The sequence below is a fragment of the Mirounga leonina genome, unplaced genomic scaffold, assembly GCF_011800145.1.
Source record: "Mirounga leonina isolate KUSES-001 unplaced genomic scaffold, KU_Mleo_1.0 Mir_168, whole genome shotgun sequence".
Taxonomy (NCBI): Eukaryota; Metazoa; Chordata; class Mammalia; order Carnivora; family Phocidae; genus Mirounga; species Mirounga leonina.
Window position 1 is genome coordinate 266,416 of NW_023270426.1, and position 25,717 is coordinate 292,132.

The 25,717-nt window shown below is 50.8% G+C and overlaps 1 protein-coding gene and 1 pseudogene across 1 annotated transcript in view; one reads left to right on the forward strand and one right to left on the reverse strand.

Moving 5' to 3' along the window:
- The window catches only part of COL23A1 (collagen type XXIII alpha 1 chain), a 308,363-nt gene that overhangs the window by 199,164 nt on the left and 83,482 nt on the right, over positions 1–25,717 (forward strand). The gene's annotated exons all lie outside the window — the stretch shown is intronic.
- LOC118016516 lies at positions 15,468–15,705 on the reverse strand (annotated as a pseudogene).

The following is a 25,717-nucleotide window of genomic DNA, read 5'->3' on the forward strand; positions in this document are numbered from 1 at the left end:
AAGGAAGGAAGGAAGGAAGGAAGGAAGGAAGGAAGGAAGGAAGGAAGAGAGGGAGGGAGGGAGGGATGGTGCAAGCAAGGAAGGAGGGAAGGAAGGAAGGGGCCACTATCAGCTAAGAGGTAGCTTTCTTCTTTTGGACTGTGGGTTCTGTACTTAGGCCTACCCTGTTAATTGTTTCTAACAACTTAAAGACGTAAAAGGTGTCCAGTGACCCCGTTTACAGAGGATGATAATAACTGTATCAGAGGACAGAATTAAAATGTAACAAACCCATGATAAACTGTAACTATAGGTAGTAGACAGATGCTACCTCCAGGCCAGACCCCATCCTAGAGGCTCCTATCCTTCCCCTTCCTTGGGGTCTATGGCGAAGCTGTGATTCAAACCCTCACCTGTCTGGCTCCAAACTCAGGCCCCCTCCATTCTCTGGGGATCTGGGTAGAAATGGGACTGGTGTCTCTACCTAACAGCCCCCAGGCAGGGACAGGAGGAGTGACCCCTGAAGACCTGTCCTGAGCCAGCCGGCTATGAGTTGGAGAAGGGGACCCCTAACATGTTTTCTCCTCCACGTCCCTGTGACACCTGCATTATGTCACCTCGAAGGAGCCAGACCCGGGAAGCTTCCTTGCTGCTGGTCATAATGACCCCACATCCCCAGGAGAGGAAGAGGGATGCCTTTGTGTAAAAATCAAAACTCTTTTATCTCTACTCTGTAACTCCTAGACCCAGTGCCTGTAGCTCCCTGTGTTATTTCAGCTTGTGGTTTGCAGAGAGAGTTCCAGAGTGAGATGGTGGGAAGACCCCTGGAGGGAAGGCGGAGTCAGGATGAGGAGGCCGCCTGGCCACCAACCAGGGGAGGGCCCCACACGAGTGAATGCACCTATATGAAAACGCCTGTCTTGGGGGTGGCTGGGTCTCCCCCAGGGGACGAGGGCCCAGCTTGGCATGGGTGACCCCAGGAGTGGAGTGGGGAGCAGTCAGGGTTGGAGATGCAGAGGGACATAGGAAGGCTCAAAGTGGAGGTCCCAGGGGAGGCTGCAGGAGGAAAGGCACAGAAGTGGGGAGAAGAGTCACGCAGGGAGGAAACGTGCACACAGGGGATGTGGGATGAAGGGAATCCGAGAACATCCGTTTATGCATTCCTTAGGCCCAGTGTACCCACATTTCCACCAGGGCAGCATCTCAGAGCGAGGACACAAGAGCACTAATTCAATATCAAAGGACAGGAACTCCACATAAAAAAGCCCATGTTCAAGTCTCTTTCAGTCCTCCCAGCTGGTCCAAGAGATCAATCTCAGTTTGGTCCTACTGTGTCTTTGATGCTCCTCTGATATGTGGTAGTCTCCCTTTTTGCACACGGTTCAGACCTTAGGCTCAGTGCTTTCAGGCAAGGGTTTTGGCTGGAACTCTGTTGGATGATGTAGCTTTCATTGTGTATTATTTTAACAATAACCATCTTATGGCACGGGAGGCCGATTTTCCTTTTGTGATAGTGGTTGCAATGGAAGTTTCATTTCCAAACATATTTCTTTCAGTAAGAAAGTCTAGGTTAGGGGTGCCTGGGTGGCTCAGTTGTTAAGCGTCTGCCTTCGGCTCAGGTCATGATCCCAGGGCCCTGGGATCGAGCCCCACATCGGGCTCCCTGCTCCGCGGGAAGCCTGCTTCTCCCTCTCCCACTCCCCCTGCTTGTGTTCCTGCTCTCGCTGTCTCTCTCTCTGTCGAATAAATAAATAAAATCTTTTTTTAAAAAAAGAAAGTCATAGGTTAGGGGCGCCTGGGTGGCTTAGTCGGTTAAACGTCTGCCTTCGGCTCGGGTCATGATCTCAGGGTCCTGGGATCGAGCCCCATGTCAGGCTCCCTGCTCGGCAGGGAGTCTGATTCTCCCTCTCCTCCCTGCTCATGCTCTCTCTCACTATCTCTGTCTCTCCCTCTCAAATAAATAAAATCTTAAAAAAAAAAAGGAAAGAAAGAAAAGCTAGTTTAAAGGAAAAAAGGGTTATAAAAATGGTGCAGATGGCACAAGAATGATTAAAGTTCCCAAAACAGACTCTCAGAGCAGCTCTGGGTAGCCTTGGCTTGAGATGACGAAGATGGGACCCAAGTGTGTCCTTGACAAGTGCGGTCCAGTCCTGTTTGCTGACTCTGAAGCTGAGTGTCAGCAAATCTTCCCATCATTCTCCACTATCCTGGTGACCTAAGAAAGACCACAGAACTTGTTCTTGTTCAAGCCCACATCACATTTGCTCTATTGGCCAATTTCCAGTCCAAGGACCTAGAGCATCTACAGCTCTCTGAGCTTACTGCTTCCCCAAAGGATTTCAGCGCAGAAACAGCAGGACGTAATGACGCCTGCCTTGAGTATGACAAGGACACCACATCCTGAACACCTCCTTGGGCTGGGTTTTACGTGTGAATCTTTTTCTTTTTTTTTTTTTTTAAGATTTTATTCATTTATTTGAAAGAGCATGAGAAAGAGATCACGAGCAGGGGGGAGGAGTAGAGGGAGAAGCAGGGAGCAAGGAGCCCTATGCGGGACTTGATTCCAGGACCCTGGGATCATGACCTGAGCCGAAGGCAGGCGCTTAACCGCCTAAGCCACCCAGGCGCCCTACGTGTGAGTTTGTAATCTCTTTTTCATTCAGTCCTCTCTGTGGCCCAACAAAGTGGGTATGATAATGCCCACTTTCAGGGCAGGAAAACAGAGGCTCAGAGAGGCGTTTGCCTCGAGTCACCCAGCTAGCACCGTGTGAGGGATTCGGAGCTGGATCTGCATGCTGCCCGTTCCCACGCTCTTTGCCGGGTGATGCATGGCCTCTGCCCGAGCAGGAGATCAGCTCCCACGTAGGACCTCACCTCCCTCGCGTGAGGCCCCGCCAGGCTTCCCGGGGGACGTGTGGCTCTCACGGGTGGGAGAACCTGGCTGCGTGCGTCACCTCCTCACAGCTGCCACCACTTTAAATGGACCTGTCCCCACTGGGGAGAGATTTTACAAATGCGATAAATTTATGTTTCCTTGGAAATCATCTAGCAGTTTCTATTCTTGTGCCACCTTCTGTGAAATTCACAGTGGTTACATTTTCCTAACCAGAAATTCCTACACTGGGACTGACAAAGAATTTGAGGCCATTTCTGGGCCCGGGGGGGGGGGGGGGGGGGGGTTGGGGGGGGCTGTCTCTGGGAGATGTGGTTTGTATGTCAGAGGGCTGGCATCCCGGGACACTGGGTAGTTTATGGGGACCACAGAAGGTAATTGGAGCTGTCGCCAAAGCCCTGTGACTTTGGGGGCCCCGGGGCGCTGCGTGTCTCCCACCAGGTTCTGGCCTCAAGCTTTCCTGCTTCCGTAACTCACCCTTAACCCCACCCCTACTCCCCGACACCATTCTTCACAGCCCCCCACCCTCCTCCCTCCACCTCCCCTGCTCTCTCTTCTCCCTCCACCCCTGGGAACCCTCATAGCCCTGCTCCGTCTTCTGTGCAGAAACCCATCTGGGTCACTGGAGGAAACTGAAGCTCATGGACTTGCCCAAGGTCACACCGTCACACCAATAATGACTTCGGTGCTGGAAGCAAAGCCAGGTGTGACCCCCTATAAAGCTCAAGCCCTTTCCACTCTGCACACGGCTGTTCCCTCTGTGCTTTCTCTCCCCATAGATCCCCCGACTCTTCTAGAACACATCAGAAGTCTTCCATTTGACACACTGACATAACATCTGTCCCACAACAAAAGGCACTCACTTGTAACCTTCGTCATGTGAAGATCATGGAATCAGGGCTCATTTTCTCCCTTTGGTTTAAATGTTTTTTGTCATCGGAACTTTTATCAAGAAGCGGGCATCTGAAAAATGTATCATGTGTGTAAATATTTTATATGTGTGTGGGTTGCTGAAACATGTATTACATTTGACGTGGGTATATCATGTTTAAACATACACACGTATTCACATCTTTTAAATCTGACGTGACATTAGGCAAAATAAAAACTGAGCATTTCCGCAGTCGGGTACATTCCTTTATACTTGGAGCCAACATTTTGAAATCGAGGGCACACTCGTCATCAGCCTGGCTCTACCCTAGGAGTCAGGCCGCCTTGCCTTCCTTGTGGTATCATCAGACCAAAATTCCAAAATATGTTTTCTTTTAAAGAAGTCGCTGAAGAGTTTCCCAAGTGGATGGTTCAAACCTCAGAGGTGTGTTATTCCTCAATGTGTTGCTCTCAGCAAGACCCCACATCTCTGCCTCACCTGACCCTGCCTAACCTCATTTCACTGTAAATGCTCTCAGAGACGCGGCTGCCCCCGCCCCAGCCCTGGGGCCTCGCTGGCCCGCTCCTCTGGGCACAGCCTGCTCCCCTGCACCAAGCTCAGAGGTGGTGGGTCTTTCAGAAGAGCACAGAAAAGGCATTCTCTGGTGGGCCAGGCTGGACCTGGAAGCCCGTGAGAAGGCCGAGGTCACATCTGAGGGGACACATCATCTGGACTTCAGGGAGCAGATCTCTGGGCAGGCAGGGCCTCAAGGTCACTTCCTGCTGGGCAGCCCGGGGTCACCAGGGAGGGAACTCAGTGCTTAATGCAATTAGGGACTGAAAGAGCAGAGGGGTAGGGGTCAGCATCCTGTAAAGGGCTTCCTTCATTCTTCCTTTTTTCTGCAGTATTCAGACAATACTTTAATTCGATTCAAAGGCCTCTGTTAAAAAACCCAACCTGGCTTTTGCTGTTGACACTCATTAATGTCAGGCTCTACATTAGTCCTTTTTAATATGTAGTATCTCAGGTTATCTGGAGAAGGGGCACAAGCATCCTGGTTTGGAAACAGGCTCAGAGGGACAAATTGGACAGATCACTGGGGCCTAAGCAGGGACCAGAGCCTGAGGCCAAAAGTCCCAACTCTTTCTCTTGCTCCTTAGACAATCTGCATGCCAGGCCCCCTGTTGGAGCCTGGGATCAAAGACATAATCTCCTGGAGCAGGGGGCCTGGGGCTAGGGTGGGGAGACACAATCTCTTCTTTAAAAAAAAATTTTTTTTAAGAAGAAAAAAGAAATTGATTTTGTCTGACTTTGCACTTACATAGTCAGCTGTCAGTATGCTATGCATTGAAATGCTAAATAGAAGTTCTGGTCACCAGCGTCAACTTCTTATGAATTTTTAATGCTTTAGTATCTCAAATAATACCCGCAGGCAACACACCGCAGCGCAGAGAGCTCCGATGGGAAGAAGCAGCAGCGAGTCAGATATCCAGCTCTGCCACTGGTGTGTGGTATGAGCTCAGCCATGTAGTCCTTTACCTAGGGCCGAGTTTCTCAACTAGGAAACGAAGGGGGTGAGCAGTCCAAGTGTCCCATGACATAGAATGGGATTCCTTGTCCAGTGGTGAGTTCCCCAGCATGAGAAGTAAGCAAACACAGGCTTCAAGGCCATTATGGAAAAGATGCTGAATTGAACCCCATTAAACTGGCTTCATGAGTAGGACAACATGTGAATCAGCATTATATCTCTGGGTCCTATATATATAGGGTCCACTGCTTGACAACAGGGTAGATGCTAAATAAAGGTTGGATGGATGAATGAAGGGATGGATGGATGGATGGATGGATGAATGGGTGGATGGATGGGTGAACGGGTGGATGGATGGATGGATGAATGGGTGGATGGGTGGGTAGGTGGGTGGGTGGATGGATGGATGGATAGATAGGTGGATGGATGGGTGAATGGGTGGATGGATGGGTGTACGGATGAATGGGTGGATGGATGGGTAGATGGGTGCTCGGGTGGGTGTGTGGAGGCATGGATGGATAGATGGATGGACACATTTCCATGCTTGGTGGAAGGTTGAGCTAGATGACCAAAAAGGTCCCCCCACCTGAGATCCCTGACTGTCTTGCAACTCTCCCAGAAGTCCTATCTTACACAGCTTCTCCCTAATACCTTACCCATGAAGTGGAACTTTGATTGGAAACACTGGGCTCTGTATTGGTGTTCACAAGGCCTGTTGAGAGGGTTTGGAGGTAAACTTCCTGAAGATCGAACAAGCAACGGATGCCCACTGTCAGGCACGTAATAAGTGCCAGGGAGCGTTAGCTGACCCTGCTCCTTATAGGAGGTGGAGGCAAGGGGAGTTGAAGGGGATGTTGGGCAGGAGAGGAAGGGGAGGGGTGATGGCACTGGGTCCCATAAGCCCCGACGGGAGGCAAGTAGTCCGTTTCTAATCCTACCAGGCTCCAGAGGGTTGCACTTGAAGCAGCAGGGCGCATGCCTGTTCCCAGACTGCTCTCTGCACCGTTCATTTCTGCAGACCAGAGGGCAACTGCGCTGGAATGAGCATTTGAAATGCTAAATAGAAGACCCTGCGTCATGTGCAGGGTCAGCGCTGATGTGTCGGTGTGGCTTAGGCAAGTTGTTTAGCCTCTCTGAGCTCCTACTACTCTGTCCTCACCAGCCTTGTTACAGGGGTCCCCGGGGAGGCCTGCCCCTGGGGACTACACACTGCCTGGGACAGCCAGCAAAGCCCCGTCTTCCACGCTGCCGGAAAAGGCCGTCATCATTTTGAACCTTAGATGAGTGCACTTTTCCCTCCATGGCTCCTATCATGGCAGCCGGGCTTTGAGGTTCAGGCCGTGGGACCCCCATAGCTTGTGATAAGCAGCCCCCTTCTCCTTCCCTGTTCCAGGAGGACTCATTTCCTGTGTCCATACCGTAACTCACAAACAGATGCCCCTCTTTTAGACAAGCTACGGTATGCTTTACACACTGGTCTGCACCTGGCCTTTTTCTTTGGAATAAAGCTTCGCTAAGATATGATTCATATACCGTGCACTCCACCCACTTGAAGTGTACAAGTCGATGGTTTTTAGTAGATTCACAGAGTTATGCAGCCATCACGAGAGCCGATGTTAGACCATGTTCATCACCCCCAAAAGAAGTCCCCTACCCACTAATCTACCCTGTGTCTATAAACTTGCCTATTCTCGACACTTCCTATAAATGGAAATCACACAATATGTTCTCTCTGGTGCCTGCTTTTTGTATGTAATGCAATGTTTTCAAAGTTTGTCCATGTCATAGCATGCTCGGCACCTTGCCTCTTACACATCGAGGAAGTTGAAAATCATCCCATATCGGAACATACAGATCTGCCTCATTGTGGCCAGATATTTCCAATTCAAGACTCCAAAGGCATAAAAAGCCTCCAGGGAAGAGAGTCCCTTCCATCCCTGGTCCTTTAGCAGCCAAGTTACCCTTCCCAGACATCTCCCAGCCTTCCTTCCAAGGGTGTAAATGCAGCCCGTCCAAACATGTATAAATACAGTCTTTTCCTGCTCTTTTGTTAACTCGAGGGTAACACACAGCACATACGCTGTTTTGTCCCTTGTTTCCACTTCATAGAATATCTGAAATATTTTTGTCTCTCAGATGGAGTTTTGAACCACTGCATTAAACGGCCTGGTGGGTGCATACAGCTGAAGGATGAATTCCTACGAGTAGGATTTCTGGATCAAAGCATCTGTGACACAATAGTACCCATTCCTTTTCTACTCTCCTCAGCCTTGCAGAAGAGAACACGATTCCTGGGTCCTGGCTAAGCAACGTGGTACCACATTGACCCTTCAACATGGGGGTTAAGGATGCCAAAAAAAATCCACGTATAACTTCGGGCTCCCCCCAAAAACCTAACTACTAATAGCCTGCTGTTGACCAGAAGTCTTACTGATCACGTACACAGTCAATTAACACAATAAAGTACAATAAATTCTTACAATCAAGTAAGCTAGAGAAAAGAAAATGTTATTGAGAAAATCATAAGGAAGGGAAAATACATGTACAGCAGTATGCTGTATTTATTTTTTAAAAAATCCACATGTCAGGGCGCCTGGGTGGCTCAGTTGGTTAAGCAACTGCCTTCGGCTCAGGTCATGATCCTGGAGTCCCAGGATCGAGTCCCGCATCAGGCTCCCTGCTTGGCGGGGAGTCTGCTTCTCCCTCTGATCCTCCCCCTCTCATGCTTTCTGTCTCCCATTCTCTCTCAGATAAATAAATAAAATCTTTAAAAAAAAAAAAAAATCCACATGTCAGTGGACCGTGCAGTTCAGACCCGTGTGGGTCAAAGATCAACTGTAGCTCATTAGACATCATTCTAAGAGATGAGAAACGATATCCCAGGAGAGTTTTAATTTGTAGTTCTCTTTGATGAAGGTTGAGCATTTTTTCCCCCATATACTTCAGAGAAACTTCTATTTCCTTTTCCGTGAATTGTCCAATCAGATCCTTGGTCCATTCTCCCGCTGGGTTGTTCATCTTTTTCTTACCGATTTGCAGGAATGCTTTAAGAAAATTATCCTATGAGTTAGAAACATGTTCTCACCGTTTTATGCTTTTTCTTTGATGGATTTGGTTTTTCTTTTGTTTTTCTTTTGGGTCATGCAAAAAAAATAAATGAAAGAAATGGGAATGTCATCCCATTTATCCATCTATTTTACAGTTTGAGGTTTGTGTCGTATATAAAAGGGCCTTCTCAAATCAGAGATTATAAAAGAAATTTATGGTTCCTCTTAGTACGTTTATGGCTTCATTTTGCTTCATTCTTTTCAAAAGCTGCCTAGAATTTCATTGCAGGAGTCTGTCATAATATACCCTGCCAGTCTCCAGTTAGTGGGCGTTTGCATTGTTTTGTCCTTTGTATGAAACGCAACGCTGCAGCGAGTCCTCCGTGCATCCTGCTTTTGTGTGCACATGGGGAAGTCTACCTGAGGACAAATTCATGGAAGTAGAATTGCTAGATCAAAGGACATGGCATTTTAGATTTTGAAAATCGGGGGCCAAATTGCTTTTCTAAGGGGGTTGTCCTGTGTTCTTTCTTTCGGTAGTGCGGAGAGTGCCCTGCCTCTCAGCTTTGCCAGCATTTCTTCTTTTTTCAAATGGAAAACATCTTCTTTTCTTTTCTTTGCAAAACAGTGTGGGGAGGATGGACAAACAGGCCTGTTGGAGCGTTTGGGGTGGAGACCTCCCTCTCAACAAGCTGGGCGGGTGATGGGGTTGATCTTGTCCTGACATCTGCTGGGCATCCGACCGCGGCCTACAAAGTGACAGCCTCGGACATCTGACTTGTCTTTGGAAAGTTTTTATCATGAGTTTGTCTATTAGGCCATGGGGAAACTAATGACCCTTCTCGAAGCTCGGGTGCTTCATCTCTCCCTTTCTGGTGGGAAAAATGGAGAGGTTTGTCTTGATGGTATGTTGGAAAGAGACAAGAGTTTGAAAGATCTGGGCTTCCTGGGACCCCTGGGTGCCTCAGTTGGTTAAGCCTCTGCCTTCAGCTCAAGTCATGATCTCAGGGTCCTGGGATCGAGCCCTGCATCGAGCTCCCAGCTCAGCAGGGAGTCTGCTTCTCCCTCTCCCTCTGCCTCTTCCCCTGCTTGTGCTCTCTCTGTCGCTCACTCTCTCTCAAATAAGTAAATAAAATCTTTGAAAGAAAGAAAGAAAGATCTGGGCTTCCGTATCTTCCCCATTAATTAAATCCTTCTTTTATTGCGAATTATCGTTCTTCATAAATATTTGAATGCCTGAGGTCACTGAGGTTTTGTACCACCTCGCACCCCACACTGAAGGGCTCTCACCACAGAAATCTACTTTCTCACAGTTCCAGAGGCTGAAAGTCCGAGATCAGGGAACCCTCCAAGTTGGTTCCCATTGGAAGCTCTTTCCCTGGCCTATAGGCAACCATCTTCCTGCTGGTTCTCTTTGTGGTGGAAAGAAAGCTAGAGCCCTCCTCTTTTAAGAACACCAGTCCCATTGGATTAGATTGGATTAGGGCCCCGTGCTTATGACCTCATTATATCTTGATTACCTCTTAATTACCTTCATGACCAGGGCCCCTGGAGGTTGGGGCCTCAACAGAGGAATTTGGGAGGGACGCAGTCCCATCGCTAACAGCCTGGGATGCAGAATGTGGCCCAGGTGCCAAGCATCATGTCATCACTCCCCCCAGCAGGGTCAAATCCTCAGTGTGACCCCAAGCCTGGTCCCTGACTCCCGTGGCTTCAGGCTTACCCCACTGTAGACACACTGTTCTCTCTCAGATTCACCCCAACCTGTACCCCCCCCCCCCCGCCCCCCCCCCCCCCATGTGTCGAGCTCTCACCAGGTGAAGAAATCATGCAGAAATAGACTGTGCTTCGGAGCAAGGTGGGGCCAGGAGCAAGGAGGAATAGCAGGACAGGACCAGGAAGGCTTCCTGGAGGAGGTGAAAGGGACATTCGGCCCTGAGGCATGAGTAGAAGCCGGCTAAGTGGGAAATGCTCACGGTCATTCTAGGAAGGAGAACAGTGTGCCCCAGGCTAGGGTCTGTGGGCTCAGCCTGCTCTGCTTCGTAATCTGATCGTGGGTGCCCAGAAAGGAGAGTCTGAGAACCTGAGGACCTGAATAGCCAGAGAGACATGATTGGAGCTGAGGCCCTGGGCGGGGGGGAGGGGTGGGGCACTGGCTTCTCCCCAACTCATGCCCACCCTCTCCAGGCCTGGGAGGGAGAGAGGAGCCCAGGGGGGAGCTGAAGGATAACCCCCCATCTGGCTGGAGCCACACAGACCCCGCGCCCAGGTGGGGGCCGGAGAAGGCACGACTGGGTCAGTCTTTCATTGACACAGTCAACCACCCTTTTGTCCTCTGGGGCTTACCTGCTACAGTAGAGCGACAGACGACAAACAAAAAGGGAAGCTTCTGGATATATCAGATGCTGCTGGTGCTGGGGGAAAAGACAAGGCAGGAAAGGGCAAGGCCGTGCCATGGGGCGAGGGGGCGAGGGGGGCGAGGGGGTGCGGTGGCAATGCCTGCAGAGGAGGGCTCCTAGGGACCCCCTTTGCTGCTGCCAAACCCACTGTGACTTTAATAAAGTGAGAAAGGAAGCCGGTCACCAATCACAGCACCTCCATCATCACTGGGTTACCCGCCCGGCTGGGCCTCGGTCTCCTGCTGGCCTAGAGGGTAGGGGGCTTCCTCCCTCCCCTCAGCCACCTCTTTAGTCAGGCTTCCCCCCACCCAGCTGCCTGTCCCCCTCCGTGGTTTCTCCCCTCCTGACCCATTGTCCAATTTCACCTTAGGGGGGAAAAAAAAATCCAAGCATGGAAATCTCTTAATACAAACCAGATGAGGGAGCTGGTGAAAATGTTTTTCTCCGCATCAATCACCGGGTCCTCGCTGTGCTGAGAATTTGGTAAGCCCTCATCAGTGCTCCTACCAGGAATCCCTTCCAGACTTGGCCTGGCCAAGGCGCAGGCAAACAATGCCGCCTTCTGTGTGTTCAGCGAAGCACCTTTTCACACGTGCTTGCCCCCAACTCTTGCACCGGGTTCGGGTAGGCTTTGGGGGTCAGCCAGTCCTGCTGGTGCTGGCCGCCTGCGGTGGGGAGATCTGCCACCCTCCGCGGGGCCTCTCTCCTTCCGCGCCCCCCCCCCCGAGTCAGCAGGTCCCCCCACGGTCCCCCTGGGCTGTGCGCACCTTGTGGCGGGGGCTCTCAGGTGGGAAATGCTGGATTGGGAGCAGGTGGCCAGCAGGACCCGGGACCTCCAGGGAGCCCTCCCTAACTCAGGGAAGCAGGAGCTGTCAGGCACCCATGGGCGGCTGGTCCTGAGACGGGCCTTGCGGACCTTCCCTCCTTCCCCTCCCAAGGCGGACGGGCTGTGCCCAGGCAGAGAGCTCAGCCCAGAAGCCCGGGAGTGAATGGGCCTGAAGGCACCTCGGGGACAGCTAACCAGGCGTGACAGTGTCATCGTGGCTGTCCACCGTCTGGGCAGATCTGTGCCCGTGGGGCCCCCGCGCAGCGCTGTGCTCAGCGCCGAGGCCACACCCCCGGCAGGCGGGGGTCAGAGGAGGCGGGGGGGCGGGGCCAGCGAGGGGGCCGTTGGGGGTGGCTTCCTGCCTTAGATGCCCCCTCCTCTGAAAGCCCGAAGGGAAAATAGCCCTGCAAGGTGTGTTTTGAGCAAAATAATAGGAAGAGTGTGGCAAGTAAAGGTACCTGAGGGTCACCATACCAAGTGCGGAGGGAGCATGGAAGAGATGTCCCTGCAGGAGACCTTGGAGGAGGGAGGACGCAGAGCTGGTGGGAGGAGGCTGCCCCCGGGCCAAGGGCAGCGGGCGAGGAGCCCAGGGACACCATGGATCGTGGGTAGGGGTCAGAGAAGCTGCAGCTGGGGCGGGAACAAGGGGGTGTGGAGGCACTGGGGGGCGGGGGATGAGGAGTCCGTGGAAGGCGGAAAGACCCCTACGCAGCCCCACTAAGGCTGGGAGGCATGAATTTGGGGTGAGAGGGGATGATCAAAGGCCTGGACCCCTCCTCGAAAGCTTACAGAACTGTGCTGTCCAATGTAATAGCTACTAGCCCATGTGGCTATTTAAAAATTTATTTGTAGTTTTTTAAAATTGAGATATAATTCACACAACATAAAATGCACCCTTCTAGGCACCTGGGTGGCTCAGTCGGTTAAGCATCTGCCTTCGGCTCAGGTCATGATCCCAGGGTCCTGCTCCCGGTTCAGCGGAGAGTGTGCTTCTCCCTCTCCCTCTGCCCCTCCCCCCTGCTCGTGTGCACTCTCTCTTTCAAATAAATAAATAAATCTTTAAAAAAATAAAATAAAATGCACCCTTTTAAAGTATGCACTTAAGTCGTTTTAGGATAATCACCATGCCATGCCACCATCTTCTCACTACCTGAGTCCAGAACATTCCCTCCCTAGCAGCCATTTCTAACTCCCACTTCCTCCCACTCCCTGGCAACCACTGATCCACTTTCTGTCTCCATGGATTTGCCTACCATGGACATTTCCTATGAAATGGGATCCGACGATATGTGGCCTTCTATGCCTGGCTCCTTTCACTTAGCATCATGTTTTCAAGGTCCATCCATGGCTGTTTAAATTTAAATCAATGAAATGAAAAATTCAGTTCTTTGGCCACACTGGGCATGTTTCAGGTGCTCAGTAGCCACAGGTGGATTTTAGCTTCCACAAGGGACAGCTCAGCGAATATTGAAAATTCTCGGGGGCGGTGTCCCTCCAGAATGCCCTCAGCGGACGGAAGGGGGGGCGGATGGGAGCAGAGCCCCACCCCTGCCCGCCTGGTGGGCGTGGACCCATGGTCCTCTTCATCGGCTCCACCAATGATGTTTGCTGTTTCCAAAACCGATGAAAATAAGGCTTGCCAAGGGATCAGCCTGCCAGGCTGACCCAGCGCTTGGGTTTCTGTCCTTTCGGCTATCTGCAGCCCCTATCTGCAGCCATCACAGGCTCCCACTGGCCATGGCCTAGGACTGTGATTAATAAAGATGACTTTCGGGCACCTGGCTGGCTCAGTTGGTTAAGCGACTGCCTTCCGCTCAGGTCATGATCCCAGGGTCCTGGGATCGAGTCCCACATCGGGCTCCCGGCTCAGCGGGGAGCCTGCTTCTCCCTCTGACCCTCTCCTCTCTCATGCTGTTTCTCTCTCGCTCACTCTCTAATACATAAATAAATAAAATCTTTAAAAAAAATAAAATAAAATAAAGATGACTTTGTACATGCAGCCTGGGACACATGATCTTTTCGGAGGGAAAGGAAAAGCATAAAAAGGAGCCTTGTGTGAGTTCAGCATCCAGAGGCAACCATTATTAGCATTCTTGTTGATGGCCTCAAGATTAAGATTTTGGGGAGCGTTGTGAGGGTACACACGTAGAAATAGGCCTATAGGTACGATATTTGAGTCTCTGTATGTATTTGTGTTTAATTTTGAAAGGTCGATTCAAACACACAATTCTTTTTTCACCCCTGACAATTTACAGTGATCTTTCTCGAGAGAAGTTTGGGGCATTTCCAGAGGTATTGGGCATGCTTGTATCTCTAGGCAATAAAAGCTGTTCCTATAAGCTCGTTTCTATTTAGCCATTTTTGAAAGTTCGAGTGATGGGTACAGTGTAAAAATGAGCAATTCACAGCTGTCTTGGACTTTTGGAGAAGAGAGAAATCTTAAAAACATTCTTTTAGGGGAGCCTGGGTGGCGCAGTGCATTAAGCATCCGACTCTTGGTTTCAGCTCAAGTCATGATCTCAGGGTCATGAGATCGAGCCCTGCGTCAGGCCCCACATCGGGCTCCACGCTCTGCATGGTGGAGCCCCTCTCCCTCTGCTCCTTCCCCTTTCCCCCGCGCTTGCTTGCTCTCCCTCTCTCTAAAATGAATAAATAAATCTTTTTTAAAAAATACTCTTTTAGGGGCACTGGGTGGCTCAGTCGGTTAAGCGGCTGCCTTCGGCTCAGGTCATGATCCTGGGGTCTTGGGATCGAGCCCCACATCTGGCTCCCTGCTCAGCGGAGAGCCTGCTTCTCCCTCTCCCTCTCCCTCTGCCTGCCTCTCTGCCTACCTGTGTTCTCTATCTCTCTGTCAAATAAATAAATAATCTTTAAAAAAATACTCTTTTAAAAAGTATTTTATAAAGAAAAAAGATGCAGACATTTGCACAAGTAGGCAGAGTAGCGTAATGAACTCCCATGGACCTACATCCGGCTTCAACAAATTTCAGATACACCCCCTCCTCCCCTTCATTACTTTGATTTATGGCTCAGTTGTCTGTCTTGTAAAAAGCTTACAGCTGGATTTTGAGTTTTATCCAACGAACAGTCTCTGTCTTTTTATTGAGAAGTTTATGGTTTCAGCATGTCTCCTGCTTTTTGCTGTGTTTCTCTGTGAATGCTTTCTTTTTTACAAAGAAAATTGTGATCCATATGCCTCTCTGTCAAGACATGACCTTTACTGTGACCTCATGTCCCCGATGTGTCCCCCCCCCCCCCGCATACTCACCATCGTGCCATTAGGGGCATGCCTCCCCTGTCTCCTTTCTTGGTATTAACTGATTTGGGGGTGGAGGCAACAGTCTTCACTTGGGAATCTGACCACCGCTTGATCGTGTGAGTCTTGGGGCCTCTCTGTGGCTGCTCTGAGTCTTTTCTCCGAGACTGCTGCCCGTGGGTGGGTCTTCGTGTGGCCTCCTGTGTGAGAATGTCCTGGTCACCCCCTCATACTCAGTTGCCAGCTGGCCAGATGTAAAGCTCCAGGTTCCAGGCGCAGTTGTGAAAACTTCAAAACTCATGTCAGTTCTCAACACGCTCAGTCCCTTGGAAAGCGTGGTGTCGATCTGAATCTGGTCCCTCGTCATGGGGTCGGTTCTCTCTCTCCCTTAGACCTTGCTGTCTCTGACACTCTTGAACTTCACTATAACACGTTGAGGTATGGGTTCTTTTTTTTTTATTTTAATATTTTTTATTAAGGGCTATAAAAATATCCAGAAAGATAAATAAATGTGATGCAATGATGTATGTCCTAAAATGAAGAACTTTGTTTCAGTACATTCTTTTTCTTCACAATGGCCTTCAAATCACAGGAGACAGTGATTCCGTGCCATTTCCTCTTCTTTTTTTACATGCTGCAGAATTTCTGAATCAGTATCCCACCCTCAGTATTCTCATTTGTCAATCAAATTCGTTTTCAATCCATTGTTTAGAGGGAACGTATTTTCTTCTGTTCCACAAAGAGGACTTTTGTTTTCACAATTGGATCATAATGCAAGAGAGTCAGTTTCTCCCGTAGTCAGCTTCTTTTAGTGTTGAAGGAGTAACCTGTCCCAGCTTGGCTCAGCATTTTCACCAGAATGGTTTTTGACTTGCTCTTGGCAAAGATGACCGCGGACAGAAACATGGTGACAACCTGAGGTATGGGTTCTTTCCAAACTCTGGTGTGCTGCAGGCCTTGGCCATCTGAGAGTTTCCATCTTTCTTTAAATCTAGAGAGCTATGTATTTCTACTATTTCTCTATTATTTAATCATTTCCTTCTCCAGGTACTCTTGGCAGTTTCTGTATGAAATATTAATAAAGCCTGATTTCTGACCTAATAAGAATGCATATCAATAGAAAAGGGGGAGCTTTTGAAACGGAAGGGTTGAGAATTATTGTCACGTCACAACCATCTTCTTTCTTTAAATAAGTAAGTGTTCCCAACAGCCTTCTCTGTCCTCGCCCTGTGCTGGCTCCACGGGTGGGCTTCTTGCTCATGTCAGCCCCTCCTGGTAGATCCTGCTTTGCAGAGGAGGAGTCCGTGGCATCGGGAAGTGAAGGGCCCATCCAGGATCACCCAGCTGGACATGGGCAATGATGGGGCTGCTCCTCTGTCCTACCTGCTCTGCTGGCAGAACTCTTTGATTGGCAAGTGAGGTAGAGTGTTTCAGGCAGCAGGAACAGACCGTGCAAAGGTCCTGAGGTGAGAGGCATGCAGGTATTGCAGGAATAGCACAGAGACGAATTTGGCTAGAGCAGGGGTGAGGGAGACAGAGGGAGAGTGGTGGCTGAGGGGCTCAGGGGATAACAGAGGCCCAGATCATGCAGGGGCTCAGAGGGACGGAGAGGAGCCAGCCTGTGGTCATGCAGGCGGGCCACACCTGGGACCCAGCGTCCACTCTCCTGACCCCCCCCCTGGCCTCCCCAGCCCAGGGCCAGGAGCAAAGCCCAAGGCATGGCCTTACATGGAAGCACATCACCTCCCTGTCCTTGTTGACTTGGAGATTTTGGAGACAAACTGTGGACCCTGTCACTCAGAGCGGAGGAGGCTTATATGAGCTTTTCCGTGCCCCGTTCTAGCAGGAGCTTGCAAGAGGGGGCTACTCGTCCTAGGGGCAAGCCACAGTGCCCCCTGCCCACAAGGGTCTCAGCTCAGGGCATTTGGGGGCTGTTTGGGGGAGGAAGCAGGAACTGCCTTCTGTTCCCCAGACAAGGTTCTCATTCCCTCTGTGAAGACGTAGCAGGGAAGGCCCGGTCCCGCTCACCATCACTGTGGCCACGAGGGAGGTCAGACCGAGTGTCTCAGCATGAGGGACTCTGTTTGCTCACCGTCAGAATGCAGGGACAGAGCTAGTTGGCTGGTTGGTGGGAGGTCCCTGTCTCATGCGACGGCCACAGCTACAGGGGCTCTGATGCCACCCGACCTGCCTCTCGGCTCCCCAGCCAGCACACATCAGCCACGGGGCTCTGTCTCACGGTCCTTGTCCACAGAAGGAACGATGACCATGTGGCTTTTTGGAGGGGAGGTGGTAATGTCATGTAAGAAAAGCTGGGCCCCGCCCCTGTCCACCTCTATTCTGGTGACCAGCCTCGCTCGTTTCTCCTGGACCTCGGGCAATGGCAGCCCCACACTCCTGAGCCTTGGTAGATGGTCCACGCATGTCGTGGGCCACAGCATCAGCAGCTCCGGGAGGTTTGGGGAGCCCAGGCCTGGAGGATGGGGATGGTGAGGCAGGGCGGCCCCGACTTGGCCTTCAGAGCCGGTTTCATAGCTGGAGCAGTGGGACTGAGGGGGGACTCTTTCTGCCCTGGAGGTGAAGGCAGGAGGGAAAGTTAGCTGCCAAGACCACCAGCTTTCTTCGCCCTTTGTTCTGCTCCTGCTCAGGAGCACCCATAAAGCTGTTCTAACACAGGTCCTTTGGGAAGCTGCTTATTACTCTTACGTGAGCCCATTTTGGGGGATGCTGGTCAGAGAGGTGGCCTGGTTCTCGGCCAGGCCCATCCTTGCCTCAGGTTCCATGCTTTCGTGGATTCATTCCTCACAAGAACATGGCAAGGAGGGAATATCATCCCCAAAGTCAAAGGTGTGATATGCTCAAGGTCAAAGGGTTAGTGATAGGCAACACCAGAATCCCATCATCCCTCCTCCCAGCCATCCATCCCCCACCTACCCAACCCAGTCGTCCATCCATTACCCCCATCTGGGCATATCCACCCACTCACCCCCCCCAACCATCCATTCATCACTCATCCATGTGCCCATCCACTCCCCTACTCATTCATCCCCTACCCCTCTACCACCAATACATCCACACCCCATCTACACCCCCCCATCTACCCCCCACCTACCCAACCCCCTTGTCCATCCATTACCCCCATCTGGCCATATCTACCCACTCACCCCTTCAACCATCCATTCATCACTCATTCATGTGCCCATCTACTCCCCTACCCAATCACCCCCTACCCCTCTACCACCTACCCCTCCACACCCCTACCCATCCACACCCCACCTACCCAACCCCCTTGTCCAACCATTACCCCCGTATGGCCACACTCCACCCACTCATCCCCTCAACCCATCCATCACCCATCCATATGCCCATCTACTCCCCCACCCAACCAACCATCTACTCACCCATCCACACCCCCACCCATTTACCCCCTGCCCCTCTATCCACCTACCCATCCACCCCCCCACCTATCCACTCCCCTACCCATCCACATCCCACCTACCCAACCCACTGGTACATCCATTACCCACCAGTATGACCACACTTCATCCACTCATCCTCTCAACCCAACCATCATTCATTATGTGCCTATAAATTCCCCCACCCATCCACCCATCCACTCCCCCATCTCTCCCTCCGCCATCCATCCACCTGCCACCTATGTACCCACTCATCGCTCTATCCCCCCATCTGGCCACTCTCCACCCATTCATCTTCCCAATTCACGCATTCATCACTCATTCACACGCCCATCCTTCCACCCTTTCTGTGATGTCCCAATGACTAGACTGTGCCCTGAGGAGACACAGGTAACTGAAATACATGACCCTTGTCTTCCCAGAGCTGGAGGGTTAGTGCAAAATCAGTAATTGTTGCAAAGTCACATTTTAGGTGGGATTTTTATTCTAAAGTGATTACATAAGGCAAAAATCTTGCATGGCCCATTCCTCCTGAAAATCTCCCCAATTGCCCCTAAAATGCAGGAATGTACCATCTCTCTGAAACCCCACAGGGCCAGTATTTGCTCCAGTGCTGGGGGGAACAGGTGCAAATAGCTTGGGCTGGCATTCAGGAGCACTTGAGGACCAGAAAGGTTTTCGCCACCAAACGCCAGAAGTCCAGCTGGAGACTCTCCCTCACACAAGGCCTGTGGGAACCGAGGTGTACTCAGGGGCTGGTAGACTCATGTCCCCGTCTTAAATTTACTCCAGTGCATAAGGGAATATAGCCTCGGTATTCAAATCATTTCTCTCATGTTTTCCCTAAACACGTATAGTTGGTGGTGAGCCAGTGAGAATGTATCTCCATTGCACAGCCAAGGGACGGCTAGGGACTCACTCCCCCACCCATCCAACACCTTCCTGCTCATCCCACAGCAGACCAGCCACACAGAAACAGATCAGACCTCTACCTGTGCACCCTCTACACATGAATGAGTCAAGGCCCAGAGAGGGGCAGCAGAAAGCCTTGAGTGAGATACCCATCATGGCTTCCTGGGCCTGCATGCCAGTGCAGGATCATCAACAGGAGCATAACATCTTCAACAAGGGAGGTGATAATTCCGCTTTGCCCTGAGGGCTCAGTTCTGGGAACCATGGTGTAGAGGGAAGGAACGTATTAGATGGGGCAAGGCTAGAGAGGCTTCCAGGACGGCATAGGGCTGTGGAATTCACGTTTCACGGAAATGCTTCTGGGACCTGGGCCCAGGACTGTGCCTGTCCATCTCTTTGGGGCCTTTGGGCGGAGTGGTTGGGTTTGTTCTGTATGGTCCCCAGGGAGCATCTAGGCTTTAAGTACATGGTTTCCACCAGACAAGTGACTGCTTTAACTGGTGTTAGCATGGACCTGGGAGCAACCAGCTCTGGGAGGAACAGACTGCTGCCCCAGCCTCAGGAGACTGGATGTTGCTTCTGGCTTGACACTTTCCTTGGGATCTTCCAGGATGGTTTCAGGCATGCACGGATTTGCCCAAAAAGCTGCCTTTGGACCATAAGCTGCTGCTCCACCATGTTTGGGAAAGCCTGTCCTTGGTGTAAGTAGGACAGGCTTGTTATAGCTCCTTATGTGCATGAGGTATGTTCCAGATGCTTGGTTGCTTTTGTTATCTCCCTGTGCTCCCTGGACATCATGGAAATGCAGCTCAGAGTGACCAGCTGAGATGTCACTGTCCCTCTGGGCAGGCTGGTTCTGAGGTCTCCATGTCCCTACCTGTGCTCTCTGCACCATCCCGCTGCCTCCCAGGTGGGACACAAGGAAGCTTCCGGAACACAGGCCAGACATGGACACCCCAAAGGTCCCAGGTACAGAAAGTTGTATGCAGTTAAGAGTGCAGCCCTGGGGTAAAACTGCCCCAGTGGCACCCCCGCCCACACCCCCAAGTGTGTGGCCCAGAGTGTGTTACTTCACCACCCCAAGCCTGTTTCCTCAGTGGTAACCCAGGAATATTCCCTGCCTGCGTGTGATGACCCACACAAGGCACTTAGCATCGTGCTCGATAAATGTCAGGTATCCCAACTTCCCTCATTATTAGTTTGATTCCTCTATGATCCCAAGAACCCCTTCCCCTCACTAAATAGTGATGGTGGGGGATGGCGCCTGGGGGGCTCAGGCAGATAGACTCTTGGTTTCGGCTCAAGGTCGTGAGATCGAGCCCCGTGTTGGGCTCTGCGCTCAGCGTGGAGTCTGCTTGAGATTCTCTCCCTTCCCCTCCCCTTCTGCCCTTTCCCCTGCTCACATGCATTCTCTCTCTCCCTCTCAAATAAATAAATAAATAAATAAATAAATAAATAAATAAAATATGTATTTTTTTAAAGTGATGATAGGGTGGTTGACAGTGAATGCTGCTTTTGTGACCAGAGGAAGAAAGTTTGTAGAGCAGAGAGCCCCTTGCAGAGCCTCCCCCATCCCTGCAGAGCCCACGTACCCCTAGAGCAAGAGACAGTGGATCTGGAAGGAATTGCCCCACCCCAACCTCCTTCCCACTCCAGACCTCTGGGGAGCCTGGCAGCCAGCCCAGCTCATGAAAGGGTCTCATGTGTTTGAATTTACTCCATGTTATGGCACTCATTTTAAAACTGGGGAGAGGCGATATCTGGACTTGCCATAAGAGCCTGCCTCCAGGCTGAAAAAGTGGGTGAAACCGGGTCATGTACAAGACACATGAACTCCTTCCTGGGGGCTGGCAGCACGGGAGGGGGTGCAGGGCGGTGGCTGCCCTCCAGCCCGAGCGAGGATGGGTGGCCAGGGAGCCCTTCTCCCCACACACCCAGGTCTCCATGTTCAGACCCCTCTGAAAAGGGCTGCTCCCTCTAAATAAATTCTGCCGGTGGGCCAAGGACAGAGGGGAGACATCCACATGATTCCTGTGTCTGCCTCCCTGAGCCACTGGCTGGCTTTGCCAGAGAAGTACTTTTATTCTTTGCAAGCGCAAGCCATGCCTTAGTAAAACGGAGGGCTTGGAAAACCAGCTGCACCAAAGCTGCACTTGCTTCAGCTTTGCCTTCTTTTTTTTTTTTTTTCTTTTTAAAGATTTTATTTATTTATTTGACAGAGAGAGCGAGAGAGCACAAGCAGGGAGAACAGCAGAGGGAGAGGGAGAAGCAGGCTCCCCGCCAAGCAGGGAGCCCCATGTGGGGCTCAATCCCAGGACCCTGAGATCATGACCTGAGCCGAAGGCAGACGCTTAACCATCTGAGCCACCCAGGTGCCCCAGCTTTGCCTTCTTTTTTTTTCCCTTCTCCCCACTTACCGTAGCCAGTCCCCCCATTTAAATTTTGTTTATTTTTAAAAGCATTATTAAGTCAGAGATGAGACAGGCTGCCCTGCCAGAGCTGGGTTCTCTCTTTTTAATTATGGAAGTGAAATTCACATAACATAAAATTAACCAGTTTAAGTGAACAATGCGATGTATTCAATACACTCACAGTATTGTGCCACCACCACCACCACCCCTACCTAGTTCAAAAGCATTCTTGGCACCCCAGAAGGAAAACCCTTTCCATGAACAGTCACCCCTACCCACACCCCCCACTCCCTGGCAACCACTAATGCACTTTCTATCTCTATGGATTTGCCTCTTCTAGGCATTTCATATAAATGGACTCATATAATAGGTGGCTTTGTGTGTCTGGCTTCTTTCACTTAGCATAATGTTTTCAAGGTTCATCCACGTCCTAGTGTGTGTCAGTACTTCATTACTTTTTATAGTGGAATAATATCCCATTGTACGGCTGTGCCACATTCTATCCAGTCATATGTTGTTGGATATTGGAGTTGTTTCCACCTTGTGGCTATTGTGAATCATGCTGCTTTGAACAATCTTGTACACGTGGTTTGAACACTTGTTTTCAGTTCTTTGGAGGTATATATCTAGGAGTGGAGTTGCTGAATTTTATGGTAACTCTATTTTACTTTTTGAGGAACAGCCAGATTCATTTAGATGTCATTGAATACCTAAGTATGTGTGCCAGCCTGCTCTACACTGATTGTGTTCCTCCCAAATTCGTATGTTGAAATCCTAACCCCCAACATGGTAGCATTAGGAGGTGGTCTTTTGGGAGGTGATGAGATCAAGAGGGTGGAGCCTCATGAATGAGGTTAGTGCCCTTATAAAAGAGACCCCAGAACTCCCCTGCCCCTTCCACCAGGTGAGGACACAGGGAGAAGTTGGCCATCTCTGAACCAGGACGCAGGCTCTCACTAGACACCCAGCCTCCAGAAATGTAAGAAATAAATTTCTGTTCTTTGGAAGCCACCCAGAAATACCCTTTGGTATTTTCATTATAGCAGCTCAAATGGATTCAGACACAGCCTACACCAGGTCCCAGCTTCATCTCACCCTCCTCATAGCCCCAGAACTGTGCCTCTCTTAGCTTACTCTGCCCATGTCACAAAGGGCTTCTTTTCCCCATCTGCCTGCCAGCTCATATAGGGCAAGACAGAGCCCACAACCAGATGGCAAACATAGCCCCCTACAAGACTGGTGATAGAGCAGTTCTTTGCATACCGTGGATCACTTGGAATTCTTTGCAAACAGGGTTGATGAATTATAGCTCCAATGTGATGAGCGAACTGGCATTTTGCAATAACTTTGCAAATTATTACAGTGTCTAATAGTAGTTCCAAGTCTGCTGGGCTTGTTGCAGACCCTTCCCCTGGATTTGTCAGTCTATACTGACAACAGGTTGGGCAGAAACTCCTTTTCTGAGCTCTCTTCCCTTCCCTAGGGAGATACTGAAGTTTCATATAGGGTTGGAAGGGTTGGCAAATTCTAGCATGAGGGTCTCCAGATATTAAATGGAAACCAGACCACCTGCCCTGGCTCGGAGGTTCGGGAGAGAATAACCAGTGTGTGATTGTGCCCAGGTTCATAGAATAAGTTCATGGAATAAGGCGGAGTCGGGAAATCATGTGATCTAAGCAACCAACATCCTTATTTTTGTCTTCCTTCCTCCTTATACCTGCTGATGGGGAATATTCTTCCCCTGACACTGGATGAAAGTTCTATTGTGCCCCGTGACATTCCTGGTCACCTTCCATCCATCACTTTCAGTCCCAAAACACAGGTTTGATTTGGAAATTATGTAGTACCCCAAAATTATTATGAACACATCATTTGCATTCAAAGGTCTTAGAAGGTTCAAAATGGGGCATCGCTCTGCAATCCCATCTGTTATTTAATTAGAAAACTTTTTGCTTCTGAAAAATCTCTCTTGGTTGGCACACAACAGCTGGTCCTCAGGGAACCATAAAGCTTACCTTCCCATCTTGCTGTCCTGCCTTTGGCCGTGAACAAGCTCTAAGTTTAACTCAGGGTCTTCCCACTAGCTGGGCTCCCTTGCCTTAGCGGGGGGCACCTCCAACTATGGAGGGTGCTCTTCTTGCCTTGAAGAAAACTGGGAATATGCCCAGGCTGCCAGGCCCGGCATGTGGGGAAGGCTTTGAAGTCAGCTGTCCTGGGTATGGGTCTCAGCTCCTTCTTAAGGAATGTGTGACCTCAAGAAGGTCACTTCTGTGGGCTCCATCCCCTTTATCTGTAAAATTAGTGATCATATCCCCACCTCCTAAGATGTAGAAGGATAACATGGTTTGACACATGTGAAAATATTCAGACAGCAGTAGATGCTGGGCTCACGTCATCTGTTAGATTTACCGTTGCCTTCAGAAGAGCGCGTGGCTCTTGATCTCAGGGTCGTGAGTTCAAGCCCTGCGCTGGGGGTAGAGATTACTAAAAATAAATAAACTTTAAAAAAAACATGTATTGGGCTCCTGGGTGGCTCAGTTGGTTAAGCGACTGCCTTCGGCTCAGGTCATGATCCTGGAGTCCCTGGATCGAGTCCCGCATCGGGCTCCCTGCTTGGCGGGGAGCCTGCTTCTGCCTCTGACCCTCCCCCCTCTCATGTGCTCTCTCTTTCTCATTCTTTCTGTCTCAAATAAATAAATAAAATCTTTAAAAAAAAAAAAAAACATGTATTGTTGGGGCACCTGGGTGGCTCAGTCGTTAAGCGTCTGCCTTCGGTTCAGGTCGTGATCCCAGGGGTCCTGGGATCAAGCCCCACATCGGGCTCCCTGCTCCGTGGGAAGCCTGCTTCTCCCTCTCCCACTCCCCCTGCCTGTGTTCTCTCTCTCTGTGTGTGTCTCTCTCTGTCAAATAAATAAATAAAATCTTTAAAACAAACATGTATTGTTGCCTACGTACAGATGGAAGGTAAATGACAAGTTCCAGTGGGGCTTTTCTAGGGCTGCATCTCTCCCTTCAGATTTTCCACGTCTTAAGAGAAAGCACAGCTTAGGAAAAGCAAACCGGGGCGCTGCTTAGGTAATGCTCCCCAGCTAGAGGCTCTCCCACATGCAAGTGGTTAGCACTCTGGCCCCCTGGGAAATGCTAAGAGGGATGTGTTCCTATAAGCTCGATTCAGTTCAGCTGGGGAACAGGAGACAAGGGAAAGGCTGCTCAGTGCCTCCTGGTGGCTCCCTTCCTGCCCTGCAATAGAGAGTCCTTACTTTTGGGAAGACAGCAGGACTGGCATCAAGGGCATGGTCTTGGTTCAAGTGCGTGCCTTGGGCAGGCCACGTCGCCGCTCTGAGCCTTGGTTCCTCAGTCCTAAAACAGGCATTAACACCAACTTAAGAGAGACATCATGAGGCTTCCTGGAGATTTGGCCTCCCCCAGCACTATACAGAGCCTAATAGATGTAAAGTGAGCCAGGTTACAGTTGGGGGGAGGTGGGGGGACACTGGCATGCATCCCCACCCACCCAGGAGAACAGGAGAAAGGCAAGGTGATTCTTCAGTCAAAGATGGAGGAAGGGAAGGGCCTGGGGTGCTGAGCCTGCACCCCGGAGGGGCCTCAAACTCTTCCCCCCAGGGCATGGGATGGAGGACAGAGACAAGACCACACACTCCGCTAGCTACTACACTAGGGTGAAAGGGGAAAATCTCTCCCCAAAGGTATGCAGATGTCTTCAAGCTCTGGAAAGAGGGCTGGCCAGGGGCTCCCTCACTGGCCAGGAGTCCAGCTGCCCTGTGGTTTCCCTCATTGCCCCCCGCCCCCGGCCAGGTTTGGGGATGATCCCCGTGTCACCAAGGCAGAAAGAAGCAGGACAGATCTGCTTTCCCCATGCTGGGTTCCCAAAACTCAGCCCTCCCCATTCCACTAGGACAGGTGCTCTCTCAGACCCCAGGAGCAGCCCACTGCCCATGCTTTCTGTAAATCTGGATATCCTCCTGGCACTGGGTTGGGGACAGAGAGGGCCTGCTGGTTAGAAGCACCAAGACAGAAGGACATAGAGGGGACTGTGGGAGCCCCAGCGCTGGATGCCTCAGATCCAGGAGATTGGGGTGCATTTCACCAAGGACTTGGTTATCGGAGTGGTCTTAGAGGATGCATAGGCATTCACCAGGCACAGGAATGAGGAGAGAA